Source organism: Triticum urartu, chromosome 5A (assembly GCF_056163025.1).
Source record: "Triticum urartu cultivar PI428250 chromosome 5A, HENAU_Tu73, whole genome shotgun sequence".
Lineage (NCBI taxonomy): Eukaryota > Viridiplantae > Streptophyta > Magnoliopsida > Poales > Poaceae > Triticum > Triticum urartu.
Genome location: NC_141877.1, coordinates 297,187,001 through 297,202,184, shown reverse-complemented (window position 1 = coordinate 297,202,184; position 15,184 = coordinate 297,187,001).

Below are 15,184 nucleotides of genomic sequence, written 5' to 3'. Positions count from 1 at the left end.
AGTAAATAAGATGATCCCTCATTAAAATTTCAAGAAAGTGTTCCCCCTAACTGTGCACCGTTGCGACAGTTCGTTGTTTCGAAGCACCACGTGAAGATCGGGTGTTAGATTCTAACGTTCACATACAACGGGTGTAAGACAGATTTACACACGCGAAACACTTAGGTTGACTTGACGAGCCTAGCATGTGTACAGACATGGCCTCGGAACACAGAAGACCGAAAGGTCAAGCATGAGTCGTATGGTAGATACGATCAACATGAAGATGTTCACCGATGTTGACTAGTCCGTCTCACGTGATGATCGGACACGGCCTAGTTGACTCGGATCATGTAATCACTTAGATGACTAGAGGGATGTCTATCTGAGTGGGAGTTCATAAGATGAACTTAATTATCCTGAACATAGTCAAAAGGTCTTCGCAAATTATGTCATAGCTCGCGCTTCAGTTCTACTGTTTAGATATGTTCCTAGAGAAAATTTAGTTGAAAGTTGATAGTAGCAATTATGCGGACTAGGTCCGTAAACCGAGGATTGTCCTCGTTGCTTCGTAAAAGGCTTATGTCCTTAATGCATCGCTCAGTGTGCTGAACCTCGAACGTCGTCTGTGGATGTTGCGAACATCTGACATACACGTTTTGATGACTACGTGATAGTTCAGTTAAACGGTTTAGAGTTGAGGCACCGAAGACGTTTTTGAAACGTCGCGAAACATATGAGATGTTTCGAGGGCTGAAATTGGGATTTCAGGCTCGTGCCCACGTCAAGAGGTATAAGACCTCCGACGATTTTCTTAGCCTACAAACTAAGGAGAAAAGCTCAATTGTTGAGCTTGTGCTCAGATTTTCTGAGTACAACAATCATTTGAATCGAGTGGGAGTTGATCTTCCAGATGAGATAGTGATGTTTCTCCGAAGTCATTACCACCAAGCTGCTAGAGCTTCGTGATGAACTATAATATATCAGGGACATATATGATGATCCTTGAGATATTCGCGATGTTTGACACCACAAAAGTAGAAATCAAGAAGGAGCATCAATTGTTGATGGTTGGTGAAACCACTAGTTTCAAGAAGGGCAAGGGAAAAAAGGGATACTTCATGAAACGGCAATTCAGCTGCTGCTCTAGTGAAGAAACCCAAGGTTGAACCCAAACCCGAGACTAAGTGCTTCTGTAATAAGGGGAACAACCACTGGAGCAGAATTACCCTAGATATTTGGTAGATTAGAAGGCTGGCAAGGTCGATAGAAGTATATTGGATATACATTGTGTTGATGTGTACTTTACTCCTAGTAGCACCAGGGTATTAGATACCGGTTCGGTTACTAAGTGTTAGTAACTCGAAACAAACGCTACGGAATAAACGGGGACTAGCTAAAGGTGAGATGACGATATGTGTTGGAAGTATTTCCAAGGTTGATCAAATATCGTACGCTCCCTCTGCCATCGAGATTGGTGTTAAACCTAAATAATTGTTATTTGGTGTTTGCGTTGAGCATAGACGTGATTGGATTATGTCTATCGCAATACGGTTATTCATTTAAGGAGAATAATGGTTACTCTGTTTATTTGAATAATACCTTCAATGGTCTTGCACCTAAAATGAATGGTTTATTGAATCTCGATCGTAGTGATACACATGTTCATGCCAAAAGATATAAGATAGTACCACCTACTTGTGGCACTGCCACGTAAGTCATATCAGTATAAAACGCATGAAGAAGCTTCATGTTGATGGATCTTTGGGCTCACTCGTTTTTGAAAAGTTTGAGACATGCGAACCATGTCTATTGGTGTATATGCATGAAGAAACTCCATGCAAATGGACCGTTTGGACTCACTTGATTTTGAATCACTTGAGACATGTAAATCATACCACATGGGCAAGATGACTGAAAGCCTCGGTTTCAGTAAAATGGAACTAGAAAGCAACTTGTTGGAAGTAATACATTTTTGATGTGTGCAGTCCAATGAGTGCTGAGGCGTGTAGTGGATATCGTTATGTTCTTACTTCACAGATGATTTGAGTAGATGTTGAGTATATTTACTTGATGAATCACGAGTCTGAATTATTGAAGGGTTCAAGTAATTTCAGGGTGAAGTTGAAAGATCGTCGTGACAAGAGGATAAAAGATCTATGATATGATCATAGAGATGAATATCTGAATTACGAGTTTGGCACAGAATTAAGACATTGTGGAAATTGTTTCAAAACTAATACAGCCTGGAACACCATAGTGTGATGGTGTGTCCGAACATCATAACTGCACCCTATTGGATATGATGCATACCATGATGTCTCTTATCGAATTACCACAATAGTTTATGGGTTAGGCATTAGAGACAACCACATTCACTTAAAATAGGGCACCACGTAATTCCGATGAGATGACACCGTATGAACTATGGTTTAGAGAAACCTAAGCTGTCATTTCTTAAAAGTTTGGGGCTGCGACGCTTATGTGAAAAAGTTTCAGGCTGATAAGCTCGAACCCAAAGCGGATAAATGCATCTTCATAGGACACCCAAAATAGTTGGGTATACCTCCTGTCTCAGATTCGAAAGCAATAAGGGATTGTTTCTAGAATCGGGTCCTTTCTCGAGGAAAAGTTTCTCTCGAAAGAATTGAGTGGGAGGATGGTGGAGACTTGATGAGGTTATTAAACCGTCTCTTCAACTAGTGTGTAGCAGGGCACAAAGAGTTGTTCCTGTGGCACCTACACCAATTGAAGTGGAAGCTTATGATAGTGATCATGAAACTTCAGATCAAGGCACTCCCAAACCTCGTAGGATGACAAGGATGCGTACTACTTCAGAATGGTACGTAATCCTGTCTTGGAAGTCATGTTGCTAGACAACAATGAACCTACGAGCTATGGAGAAGCGATGGTGGGCCTGGATTCCGATAAATGGCTCGAGGCCATAAAATCCGAGAGAGGATCCATGTATGAAAACAAAGTGTAGACTTTGGCAGAACGGCTCGATGGTCGTAAGGCTGTTAGGTACATATGGATTTTAAAAGGAAGACGAACAATGATGGTAAATGTCACCATTAAGAAAGCTCGACTTGTCGTTAAGAAGTTTCCCGACAAGTTCAAGGAGTTGACTACGGTGAGACTTTCTCACTCGTAGCGATGCTAAGAGTCTATTGGAATTATATTAGCGATTACTGCATTATTTATGAAATCTTGCAGATAGGATGTCAAAACATTGTTTCCTCGACGATTTTCTTGAGGAAAGGTTGTATGTGATACAACCGGAAGGTTTTGTCAATCCTGAAAGATGCTAATAAGTATGCAAAGCTCCAGCAGTCCTTCTAAGGACTGGAGTAAGCATCTTAGAGTTGGAATGTATGCTTTGATGAGATGATCAAAGATTTTGGTGTATACAAAGTTTATGAGAAACTTGTATTTCCAAAGAAGTGAGTGGGAGCACTATAGAATTTCTGATGAGTATATGTTGTTGACATATTGTTGATCAGAAATGACGTAGAATTTCTGGAAAGCATATAGGGTTATTTGGAAAGTGTTTTTTCAATGGAAAGCCTGGATTAAGCTACTTGAGCATTGAGCATCAAGATCTATAAGGATAGATCAAAACGCTTAATGGTACTTTCAAATGAGCACATACCTTGACATGATCTTGAAGGTGTTCAAGATGGATCAGTCAAAGAAGGAGTTCTTGCCTGAGTTGTAAGGTATGAAGTTAAGACTTAAAGCTCGACCATAGCAGAATGGAGAGAAAGGACGAAGGTCGTCCCCTATACTTAAGACGTAGGCTCTACAGTATGCTATGTTGTGTACCGCACCTGAAGTGTGCCTTGCCATGAGTCAGTCAAGGGGTACAAGAGTGATCCAAGAATGGATCACAGGACAGCGTTCAAAGTTATCCTTAGTAACTAGTGGACTAAGGAATTTTCTCGATTATGGAGGTGGTAAAAGAGTTCGTCGTAAAGGGTTACGTCGATGCAAGCTTAACACCTATCCAGATAGCTCTGAGTAGAGATACCGGATACGTATAATGGAGCAACAATTTAGAATAGCTCCAAGTAGAACAGTTATTTGGAATAGCTCCAAATAGAACGTGGTAGCTACATCTAGGAGATGACATAGAGATTTGTAAAGCACACACGGATCTAAAAGGTTCAGACCCGTTGACTAAAACCTCTCTCACAAGCAACATGATCAAACCCAGAACTCATTGAGTGCTAATCACATAGTGATGTGAACTAGATTATTGACTCTAGTAAACTCTTTGGATGTTGGTCACATGGCGATGTGACCTGTGAGTGTAAATCACATGGCGATGTGAACTAGATTATTGACTCTAGTGCAAGTTGGAGACTGTTGGAAATATGCCCTAGAGGCAATAATAAATAAGTTATTATCATATTTCCTTGTTCATGATAATCGTTTATTATCCATGCTATAATTGTATTGATAGGAAACTCAGATACATGTGTGGATACATAGACAACACCATGTCCCTAGTAAGCCTCTAGTTGACTAGCTCGTTGATCAATAGATGGTTACGGTTTCCTGACCATGGACATTGGATGTCGTTGATAACGGGATCACATCATTAGGAGAATCATGTGATGGACAAGGCCCAATCCTAAGCATAGCACTAGATCGTGTAGTTCGTATGCTAAAGCTTTTCTAATGTCAAATATCATTTCCTTAGACCATGAGATTGTGCAACTCCCGGATACTGTAGGAGTGCTTTGGGTGTGCCAAACGTCACAACGTAACTGGGTGGCTATAAAGGTACACTACGGGTATCTCCGAAAGTGTCTGTTGGGTTGGCACGAATCGAGACTGGGATTTGTCACTCCGTGTAAACGGAGAGGTATCTCTGGGCCCACTCGGTAGGACATCATCATAATGTGCACAATGTGACCAAGGAGTTGATCACGGGATGATGTGTTACGAAACGAGTAAAGAGACTTGCCGGTAACGAGATTGAACAAGGTATCGGGATACCGACGATCGAATCTCGGGCAAGTATCGTACCGATAGACAAAGGGAATTGTATACGGGATTGATTAAGTCCTTGACATCGTGGTTCATCCGATGAGATCATCGTGGAACATGTGGGAGCCAACATGGGTATCCAGATCCCGCTGTTGGTTATTGACCGGAGAATGTCTCGGTCATGTCTGCATGTCTCCCGAACCCGTAGGGTCTACACACTTAAGGTTCGATGACGCTAGGGTTATAAAGGAAGCTTGTATGTGGTTATCGAATGTTGTTCGGAGTCCCGGATGAGATCCCAGACGTCACGAGGAGTTCCGGAATGGTCTGGAGGTAAAGATTTATATATGGAAAGTCCTGTTTTGGTCACCGGACAAGTTTTGGGGTCACCGGTATTGTACCGGGACCACCGAAAGGGTCCCGGGGGTCCACCGGGTGGGGCCACCTGCCCCGGGGGGCCACATGGGCTGTAGGGGTGTGCACCTTGGCCTATATGGGCCAAGGGCACCAGCCCCAAGAGGCCCATGCGCCAAAGGATAAGGAAAGGAAGAGTCCTAAAGGGGGAAGGCACCTCCGAGGTGCCTTGGGGAGGAGGGACTCCTCCTAGCCGCACCCTTCCTTGGAGGAAGGGCCAAGGCTGCGCCTCCCCCCTCTCCCTTGCCCCTATATATATGTGGGGGTGGGAGGGCAGCCATACCAATGTTCTAGTGCAGCCCTCCCCTTCTCCCAAGTCCTTCTCCTCTCCCGTGGTGCTTGGCGAAGCCCTGCAGGATTGCCACGCTCCTCCACCACCACCACGCCGTTGTGCTGCTGCTGGATGAAGTCTTCCTCAACCTCTCCCTCTCTCCTTGCTGGATCAAGGCGTGGGAGACATCGTCGGGCTGTACGTGTGTTGAACGCGGAGGTGCCGTCCGTTCGGCACTAGGATCATCGGTGATTTGAATCACGACGAGTACGACTCCATCAACCCCGTTCTCTTGAACGCTTCCGCTTAGCGATCTACAAGGGTATGTAGATGCACTCTCCTTCCCCTCGTTGCTAGTCTCTCCATAGATAGATCTTGGTGACACGTAGAAAAATTTTGAATTTCTGCTACGTTCCCCAACAATTTCCTTGTTTTTGGAAGCCCTCCTCGAGTATATGAACTTCCCTATGCTGCTTTAGGTCTAGAATTTTTTCCTTTCCAGAACATCGTTTGATCCAAAAAAAAATGATTGCAACTTGTGAAACCTGTTTGTTCCACACTTAACCAAATACTGCGTCTGTTGACTCTGTTTCAGCCATAGTAGTTCATGTGACCGGTTTAAGATAATACTGACTGTCAGCACTGCCTGCTTTTGGCGACTTAAGACAATTTTCATCATCTTTAATACCTGCAGCTGTTTAAACATTATCACATAACCACCTGTATGTCATTAGGCCCCTACTTAAGCCGCCATCTTAGACAACCCAATAATGCTTATTCTCCGGGTTATAATAAACCGGAAAATTTCCTTTATCTTGTTGTAGGCTTCAATTTACTCAATGGCACCCAAAGCTGTTAAACCTCGATTACCTGCAACTGGGTCCCATCCATTGTTACGGAGAGCAAACTGTCAGAGTTTGTGAAGTCCGGCCATCTGCCCAAGAGGGACGTCATGTCTTATCGTGCTCCTGACCCGTCTGAAGAGAAACCTTAACCCAAGGAAGGGGAGGTGATCATTTCTACCGATCACATGAGCCGGGGATTTGCTCCTCCCGGTTCAAAATTCTTTAGAGACGTTTTGCACTTCTTTGACTTAAGACCTCAAGACATCGGACCCAACTCCGTGTCAAATATCTGCAACTTTCAAGTTTTCTATGAGGTCTACCTTGGAGAAGAACCCAGCCTACTTCTATTCAGGGAATTGTTCTATTTGAACCGGCAGAATGAACGGGCCAATGGGCCCAGTCTGGAGCTTGGTGGCATATCAATTCAAAGGCGGAGAGACTGCCTGTTCCCTTATGCTGAATTGCCGAGTCATCCAAAGGACTGGAACCAGACATGGTTCTACTGCCAAGATACTTCTCCGGCTGGCGAAAATCCATTGCCCGGCTTCCGTGCATTGCGCCTTGAACCTACTCACCCGCTGCCGGATAAGTTGACAGCTATTGAACGCCTGCCACTCACCCCCAAAATCAAGAGGATTAAAGCTCTTTTAGGGAACGGCTTAGATGGCATTGACTTGGTCCGAGTCTGGATTGCTTGGAGAATAATTCCGTTAAGCCGCCGCCCCGGCTTAATGTGCAATTATTCAGGCGAGAAGGATGACCCTCAACGTCATAACCCTGACGACTTACCAGATGACGTAGTGGAAGCTACAACTCAGTCCTTGTTGAAAGAGGGCACAATGAATAGTAATGCCTTCGGCTTACTACCTTTTTGCCAGAAGAACCCGGCCCCTGCAGTAAGTTTCCAGCCATCGGGTTATGTTTTACCATATTAGGCTGTATTCTTACACATAACCAGTTATAACCTTTTACAGGAAAATGATAGCTTCTGGAACACGCAATATGATCATGAGGCGGCCAAGAAAGCCAGGGCGGCCAAGAGAGCCGAAAAGAAAACCACCAAGCCCACCACCTCAAGGAAAAGGAAGCCAGGCGCCTCTGAGCTATTTCAGCTTGATGATACCGATGATAATGAGGAAGAGGTAACCTTTGAATTTCCCTTTCTCCTTTATTTCTACCTTACTGATGCTAACCTTCTTTCAGGAAGACACGGGCAACAGCCAACCCGTCGAGGAAGAGGTAATTGTAATCTCCTCCGACTCCGAGCTTCGGCCGCGTCAGAAAATTCGAAGAGTAACCTGGAAAGTAAGATTTTCACATCCTTTGGCTTACCAAGATCCTGACTTTCTTTTGAAGCGACAGATTTATGAGAGCCGGAGGCAGACCCGGACCAGCAAAGACGTGGAACTCTCCTCCGGCTTACCTGATGTGACCAGGAAACGCCAGACTGAGGTTATCTCCGATTTACACCTTCTTTTTCCTTTGGCGGGTTTCATTTGTTAGCCTCTCAATTATTCTGACTCCAACTATCAGGATATTTCACCTTCCTCCGGTGAGTCTATGCAGTCCAACATGCCAGCCTTCAAAACTGCTCCCGGGTAATATAAACTTGTTGTACCTTATGCTTTATTTTACTCATATTTGCTGTATTTAACCTGTCTACCTTTTCCACAGTGTGCAAGTAAAACCTAGCAAAAGGGAAAAAAAGAATAAGCTGCCCCAAGAGCCGGTTGTGACTGAACCAGAGCTGGGCACAGCTGCTCCTGATGCCTCTGCTCATGAGCCGCCGCCTCAACCGTCTCATGATGTTCCTATATCTTCCTCTGACCCGCCTACTGAACAAACCTTCAACGATTCTGGTAACCCGGAGGCTCCTAGCCCCGCCAAGGCAAATGATCAAGAAGTTGAAATTCTCAAGACTCAGTTTGTTGAGCCGGCACAGCCGTCTGTACTTGCCAAGTGTTCTAAAGAGGAATTGGTGGAACGCCGGAAGGCCAAGCTGGACGTCACTGACTATACTCATTTGAGTATTGGAGAGATTGTCTCCGGCTATATCAATCAAGTACAAAGCAGCCGTGACCTGGAAATTGACATGGTGAAGCAGATACAGCAAAAATCTAAGGTATGACTTATGCCAGCTTACTTTCAATCACACTTACTGTACCAGCCCCCAAGTCTATTGCTTATGAATAAATATGTTGTAGACTTAGAAAAAATTGTTAGAGCTACTTGCCCGGCTTAAAGAAAAAATAATTGAACCGGATGTAACTCAATACCTTTAACTTGCGATATACATTAGCCCCCAAGTGCCAAAAATCTTTGCTTGCAAGGTATTTGGGACTTAATATTCAGGACAGGCTCAATAATTTAGAAAGCTTCGGTATACATTAGCCCCCAAGTGTCAAGTATCTTTGCTTGCAAAGTGCGTGGGACTTAATAGTACTTACCATAACTTTTACTACTATCCGGTGTAATGCAGGCCACCATAAGTAAATTTGAATCGGAGATTGCTGATTTGAAGAATCGCCTGGCAACCCAGGAAAGTGAAATTGAAAAGGCCAACTCCAAATTTGAATTCAGCGTCTCTGAACAAGAGAAGTTGAAGCAAAATTTGAATCGGAGAAGAAAATTTTGGCTGATGAAAAGGCCGCGCTGGTGACCCGGGCCGAGACAGCAAAGGCATCACTTGCGGAAGCAACAGCCGAACTGTCTGACTTAAAGCGCCAGATATCTCGAATGGTTTCAGCAATCTTCGGTGAGTGACTTACTCAAACCTTAAACACTGTAACACTCCTTGAATGACCATTTCAGTTGTCCCCTCTGACTCAACTTATGCTTAATAACGCAGGCCCCAGGAGCACAAATCTTAAGCAGAACATGGTGATCAAGCTGAAGGCGGTTTATACTCTGGTGGAACAACTCTACACCGGGTCACAACGTGCTCTAGCCGTTGTGGCTTTATCAAACGATGTTCCTTATCTCCTGTAGGATGTGCTGAAGCGGCTTGTTGTGCTACCTCAGCGAATCCAAGAGTTAAGACGAGCATCTGCAAGAGCCAGAGCTATAGCCACATTAAGCCGGGCCAAGGCGTGGCTTCCAGAACTAGAACCCGTTGATATTGCTCTTGGGTATCCCAGTTTAAAGGAAGATGGCACCGTGTTTAATGATAAGGATTTCACCGCCTGTGTGAAGGATATACGTCCGGTGGCTACTCTTATTGGGAACGATACTGACCTCACCAAGTGTCAGCCGGGTTATGACAAGGAGAATCGAAGAATCCCCATGCCGCATTACGATGATGTCAGCTTGATCCCTCCAACCCGTAAGCACACCTTTTCCCCTGAAGTCGACCCAACCGGTTTAATAGATGATGAAGCTGAGTTTGAAGCCTTGAGTGGCATTGACTGGGCCTCATCATCCTTCCAGGACAAAACAGCCGGCGGAGAGACGGAGAAGGATAACCCAGGGGCTTCAAGTCAACCCCAAGAGTAGCTTGTCAGGCGCCACCTGCTTATGTCATCGTAGAAAACAATGCATCATTCAGACTCGGGGAGTCTTGTAACAAAGTAGAAGATACCTTGAGTTTTGCTATGCCTCTGCGCATGCTTATGGCCCTTAATACTTGCATAAGCCGCCGCCATTATTCTCCTTGTAGTTCGTATGAATCTGTTATGTCTTTTGCAAAAATACCTTGCATTGCCTTGTAGTGCTCACGGCTGTTTTTTCGGCTTATATAAACCAACCCCTGAGGGTAAACTTAACTCCTGAAAATTGGCACATATAAGTTCACCTGGTTCTTAACAACCTGATGTAACTAACATTAATTCTGGAAGATTGTAATGTATTCCATTGTATCTTCAAGAGGGTCACAAGATACCTAATGTTGGCACTTGTAAAATATGATGAACAAAATTCAAGGGTTTCTAATTCGAATACGATCAGTGACCCGTTCCAAAGGGGTTGAGCTAAGATTCGGATACGATCTATTAGCCCCCAGTGGCTGTGGCGATGCCAATCAAGTGGGTATTGACAGCTATGTTTTCTTTGGTTCGAATACGACCTATGTTTGAACAGGAAGCCCCCAAGTGACCATATTAATGACGCTGATTCGAATACGATCCACATCAGACCCAAAAGGAGTTAAGCTATGATTCAGATATGATCAAGAAGCCCCCAAGTGGGTTTGGCAGTATGCTGATCAAGCGGGTATCGACATCTATGTTCTCTTTGGTTCGAATACGACCTATGTTTGAACAGGAAGCCCCCAAGTGATCAACGGCTAGATTCAGATATGATCATAAGCCGGACCAAAGGAAAGCCGGATTCAGATATGATCCGCTTCTCCTTGGTTATCTCCACCACCTGACAAGGAAAAACACATAAACCTTTTTGGGAGTGGAAAAAAGGACAGAGGTCCTGCTTTATTGCTTTAGATAATATACATAGTATAAGTATATACACATTAGAGCCGACGGCTCAAGTATAATAAGGCCGAAGATGAGCGATATTCCACGGCCGACGGGTCTCCTCCTTCGACTTACGTGAGTCTTTGTGCTCTCGAACGTCGATAAGGTAGTATGATCCATTGTTTAGATTCTTGCTGGCCACAAAGGGTCCTTCCCAAGGAGGGGATAGCTTGTGCATGTTAGATTGATCCTGGATGAGTCGGAGCACTAAGTCACCTTCCTGAAAGGTTCTGGACTTAACCCGACGGCTGTGGTAGCGACGCAGGTCTTGTTGGTAAATCGCCGAGCGGGCTATTGCCAAGTCTCGCTCTTCATCCAACAGGTCAAGTGCATCTTGCCGAGCTTTTTCATTGTCTTCCTCAACATAAGCCGCCACACGGGGTGAATCGTGACGGATGTCACTTGGCAGGACCGCCTCTGCTCCATACACCATAAAGAAAGGCGTGTAACCCATAGATCTGTTAGGTGTAGTATTGATGCTCCAGAGTACAGAAGGTAACTCCTCCACCCAACAACCTGGCGTCCGCTATAAAGGGACCAAGAGCCGGGGCTTGATACCCTTCAAGATTTCTTGATTGGCTCGTTCTGCTTGACCATTTGATTGAGGGTGAGCTACAGCTGAAACGTCAAGCCGGATATGCTCTTGTTGACAGAACTCTTCCATAGCTCCTTTGGAAAGGTTAGTACAATTATCAGTTATGATGCTGTGTGGAAAACCAAAGCGAAAAATCACCTTTTTCATAAACTGGACTGCTGTGGCTGCATCGCACTTACTGACTAGCTCCGCCTCCACCCACTTTGTGAACTTGTCAACCACCACCAAAAGGTGAGTCTTTTTATCCTTAGATCTCTTGAAAGGCCCGATCATATCAAGCCCCCAGACTGCAAACGGCCAGGTAATTGGAATCATCCTCAACTCTTGAGCCGGCACATGGGCTCGTCGTGAGAATTTCTGACATCCGTCACATTTACTGACCAGGTCTTCCGCATCAGCATGAGCCGTCAGCCAATAAAACCCATGACGGAAGGCTTTGGCCATAAGAGATTTTGAGCCGGCATGATGACCACAATCACCTTCATGAATTTCACGAAGGATCTCCTGACCCTCTGCCGGTGACACGCAACATTGAATCACTCCAGTGACGCTATAATGATGTAACTCGCCATTGACAATTGTCATGGACTTGGACCGCCGGACGATTTGTCTTGCCAATGTCTCGTCCTCCGGCAACTCTCCCTGGGTCATGTAAGCCAAATAATGCACTGTCCAATCCGGGGTAACATGGAGAGCCGCCACCAGCTGTGCCTCCGGGTCTGGTATTGCCAGATCTTCTTCTGTAGGTAACTTAACAGAAGGGTTATGCAAAACATCAAGAAAGGTGTTAGGCGGCACCGGCTTACGCTGAGACCCCAGCCGGCTTAAGGCATCCGCCGCCTCATTCTTCCTTTGATTAATGTGTTCCACTACGTAACCCTTGAAATATCCAGCCACAGCATCGACTTCGCGACGGTAAGCTGCCATGAGGGGATCTTTAGAGTCCCACTTGCCTGACACCTGTTGAGCCACAAGGTCTGAGTCTCCTAAGCATCTTACTCGGCTCAAGTTCATCTCTTTGGCCATCCAGAGACCATGGAGCAGGGCCTCATACTCAGCTGCATTGTTAGTGCAAGGAAACATAAGCCGGAGCACATAACAAAACTTGTCACCTCGAGGGGAAGTTAATACAACTCCAGCCCCCGAGCCTTCCAACTGTCTGGACCCATCAAAGTGAATAATCCAATAAGTGTTATCGGGCTTCTCCTCAGGTGCCTGTAGCTCTGTCCAGTCGTTGATGAAATCCACCAAAGCTTGAGACTTAATGGCAGTGCGCGGCGCGTACTTCAGACCATGAGGCCCGAGCTCGATGGCCCATTTGGCGACTCGTCCTGTAGCTTCTCTGTTCTGAATAATGTCTCCCAAGGGGGCAGAACTTACCACAGTGATAGGGGTGACCTTGGAAGTATTGCTTCAGCTTCCGGCTTGCCATGAACACCCCGTAAACAAGCTTCTGCCAATGAGGATATCTTTGCTTTGACTCGATGAGTACCTCACTGACATAATAAATCGGCCGTTGAACCGGATGTTCCTTACCAGCCTCCTTGCGCTCTACCACAATCGCCACACTGACGGCTCGTGAATTAGCAGCCACATATAACAGCAAAGGCTCTTTGTCAATGGGAACCGCAAGAACCGGCGGCTCAGATAACTGCCTCTTCAAATCCTCAAAAGCAGCATTAGCGGCATCACTCCAGACAAAGGTGTCTGCCTTCTTCATTAATTGGTACAGCGGTAGGGCCTTCTCACCTAACCGGCTTATGAACCGGCTCAAAGCGGCAACACGACCCGCCAATCGCTGAACATCATTAATACATGCCAGCTTAGCCAAAGAAGTGATTGCCTTAATCTTCTCCGGATTAGCCTCGATGCCCCTGTTTGAGACCAAGAATCCCAAAAGCTTGCCTGCAGGCACACCAAATACACACTTCTCTGGGTTAAGCATCATTTTGTAAACCCGGAGATTGTCAAAGGTTTCTTTGAGATCAGTTATCAAGGTTTCCGCCTCTCTGGATTTCACTACTATGTCATCCACATAAGCATGAACATTGCGCCCAATCTGATCGTGAAGACAATTCTATACACACCGCTGATAAGTTGCCTGGGCACTCTTGAGCCCAAACGGCATAGACACATAGCAGAAGGCTCCGAACGGGGTGATGAAAGCCGTTTTCTCCTGGTCCTTAACTGCCATCTTGATCTGATGATAGCCAGAATAAGCACCCAAAAAACTCAAACGTGCACAACCTGCCGTAGCATCAATGATTTGATCAATACGGGGGAGAGCAAAAGGATCAGCCGGACAAGCCTTATTTAGGTCCGTGTAATCCACACACATCCGCCAGGTGCCGTTTTTCTTGAGTACGAGCACCGGGTTAGCCAACCATTCTGGGTGAAAAACTTCAACAATAAACCCAGCTGCCAAGAGTCGGGCGACCTCTTCTCCTATAGCTTTTCGTCGCTCTTCATTGAATCACCGCAGAAATTGCCTGACCGGCTTATACTTCGGATCAATATTAAGAGTGTGCTCAGCGAGTTCTCTCGGTACACCCGGCATGTCAGAAGGTTGCAAAGATGTCTCGGTTCTCACGGATGAACTCGATGAGCACGCTTTCCTATTTAGGATCCAAGTTGGCACTGATGTTGAATTGCTTAGATGAATCGCCTGGAGTGAAATCAACAAGCTTAGTCTCTGCAGCCGATTTAAACTTCATGGCCGGGTCATGTTCCATAGTCGGCTTCTTGAGAGAAGTCATATTTGCCAGGTCAACGTTATCTTGATAAAATTTGAGCTCCTCTGCTGCACAAACAGACTCGGCGTAAGCCGCATCGCCCTCTTCACACTCCAGGGCCACCTTTCGGCTTCCATGCACAGTGATGGTACCCTTGTAACCCGGCATCTTGAGCTGTAGATACACATAACACAGCCGTGCCATGAATTTGGCATAGGCCGGCCGCCCGAACAAAGCGTGATATGGACTCTTGATTTTGACCACCTCAAAAGTTAACTTTTCCGCCCTAGAATCATGCTCGTCTCCGAAGGCCACCTTGAGCTCAATCTTCCCCATAGGATACGCCGACTTACCGGGCACCACTCCATGGAAGACGGTGTTGGAAGTCTTTAAATTCTTGTCAGTTAAGCCCATGCGCCGAAAGGTCTTGTAATAGAGGATGTTGATGCTACTACCTCCATCCATGAGTACTTTGGTAAACTTATAACCACCAACTTGCGGTGCCACCACTAGGGCCAGTTGACCCGGATTATCAACCCGGGGAGGGTGATCCTCCCTACTCCAGACAATAGGCTGTTCCGACCACCTCAAGTAACGAGGGACTGCCGGTTCAACAGAATTCACAGCCCTCTTATGAACTTTCTGATCACGCTTACACAAACTTGTGGTGAACACGTGATACTGCCCACTGCTTAACTGTTTTGGATGGCTCTGATAACCCGACTGCTGCTGCTGCTGACCTCCTTGACCAGACTGCTGTTGATTATAACCACCCTGGTTTCCCTGAAAACCGGATCCTGAACCACCGCCCGGGCCATGAAAGCCGCCGGCTCCTGAACCGCCGCCTGGGCCTTGATTGCCATCAAATGTGTTAGAATTCTTGAAAG